Source organism: Mirounga leonina, unplaced genomic scaffold (assembly GCF_011800145.1).
Source record: "Mirounga leonina isolate KUSES-001 unplaced genomic scaffold, KU_Mleo_1.0 Mir_54, whole genome shotgun sequence".
NCBI classification, from domain to species: domain Eukaryota; kingdom Metazoa; phylum Chordata; class Mammalia; order Carnivora; family Phocidae; genus Mirounga; species Mirounga leonina.
In genome coordinates, this window is record NW_023270812.1 from 4,733,915 (window position 1) to 4,736,105 (window position 2,191).

Here is a 2,191-nt window from a genome sequence, read left to right on the forward strand (position 1 = left end):
AAAGAAAGAAAGAAAGAAAGAAAGAAAGAAAGAAAGAAAGAAAGAAAAAGAAAATGAAAATATTTTAGTCCTGCCTTGTGGATGAAGCATCTCAGGAACAGTGTGCTCAGAAATTCTATATCCATGTAATGTTCCTTTTCCTGTTTTATTTTTTTATTCGGGTGGTGGCGGTATGCCTTTTGCCCCCTTTCCTTCTGGAAGCTTTTAGAATGATTTGATTCTACAAATGTTATCTTGTAAATCAGGTTGCCCTGCTATGGTCTTTTGACGATACGTTCTTCACCACCTTCATAATATATCGGTACCATGAGAGCACAGATAGACATGAAGCAGAATTTGGCGATTGTGCCTTCAGATACTACAGTGTGTAAGGGAAGAGCAAAGAGGAATGGGTCACACAGGTGCATGCTGGAGTGGGGGCATAAAGACTTCCATTATGGCGCGGCCCTCCATGATTTAGCTCCAGAGGCACAGGGTAGGCCTGAAGCCATGGACTATTCTAGATAGTTCATAGGAATCCCACACTGGCACCGTAGAAGGGTGTTGGGCAGTGGTTTTGTGCAAAGCTGTAAGGATACTTAATTCAAAGTAAGTCATTTTCCACTTGAAAGAGTGGCAAAACCTGAGGAAAGAAAGAAAGAGAGATCATCTCTGCACACTATTAGCAAGTTGAATAACTTCTGAGATGTGTATTCTTACTGAGTTCAATTCATTAAGTATTTACTGACCACCTACTGTGTGTTGGATTCCTTTAAGTTTATATAAAAGGTACATATCACAGTCTCTACCCAAAGGAAGTCCAGGAAATTTCTGCATCTAAGATTTGTGAAGATTTCCGCTGCACTTGTTGCCAACACAAGGACATCAAAGTAAGATGGAAGATGAATCTAATTTCCTCAGCTCTGCCCAGTGTGGGGGCCTGCAGCCGAGATCCACTCAGGTTCCCTTAGGAAGGGAAGAATTGGTACCTTCCCTCCAGGCATTCAAATGGCAAATTCCTCGCAAGTCCCTTAGAGGTAAGTTATGAACACCCCGGGAGGTCCACCTCACCAGGAGAGTGAGGCAGAGATCCCCCACTCCGTGCCACCTGCACCCACCTTGTCTGAAGAAGCTGTGATCAGGTTACAACTTTCCAGGTGACATGCTTTCACAATGCGTGAACCTTACGTTGCTGGCCTAACATTTGCATCTGTCACCTTTCCCTACGGACTGTCCCCCTTCCTCCAACCCCAGCAGAGTTCGTCCCAGCCCAGAATGTCCCCTCCAGGATCAGTCATTCTAAGACAGCTCATTCCTTTTACCATGACCATCTCTGAGTATCCGCAATAAGACCATGTATTTCAAAATGAAACTAGTCAAAAATTAATGAATCCATTAAGGGTTCAAACAAAGTCTACCTTCATGGTTGCAAGGATTCTAAGCAAGTTTTTCCTTGCCCTTGAGGTCAATTTGCAAACTGCTTTTACTGTGTTAATTTATTAGGGCATATCAGCTCGGAAACATTGTCCTCATTAATCTGAAGGTGGTTTTCATTTCTGTATCCGACCTTTTCTTTCAAATTTGTTAGCCTTTGTTCCTTAGTCTCTGGGACTATGGAATGAGCTACTTATCAGCTCTCAGCTCCCGTAAAGAGATAGCAGGGCTACTCAGTTAGCACAGGGGTTAAAATGTAACCTGTCCGGGCATACTGTCCAAGTAAGACCTCACTAATTCAGTGTTCAGCAAGGTGATATTTTCTTAATTGAATTGTGCTTGCGGAAATCAAGATGCTTATTCATTTTTGAAAAACAAATTAGTCTTTATTGGATACCTCCTCATTAGATTTATTATCTGCTTAAGAAAATATTAACAGAGAAGAAGATAGTCACTCTCAGATAATTTACCAGCCCCCATTGAGTCAGCACTAGGATTCCCCAGAGATTCAGGCAAGCGTCCTTTCTGCTCTGAGGTCCAGATTCACTACAGATCAAACAAAGAAACCAGATCGTCTTTCTATCCTTAAAATTCATTATTGTCTAAGCTAATCCTCATAAAAGCCTTTTTTTTCATAGTACTTGAAAGGAACAGGACCTGTAGAAAACATTAAAATTTTTTTTTTTTAAAGATTTTATTTATTTATTTGACAGAGAGATAGACAGAAGAGCACAAGCAGAGGGAGTGGCAGAGGGCGAGGGAGAAGCAGGCTCTGCAC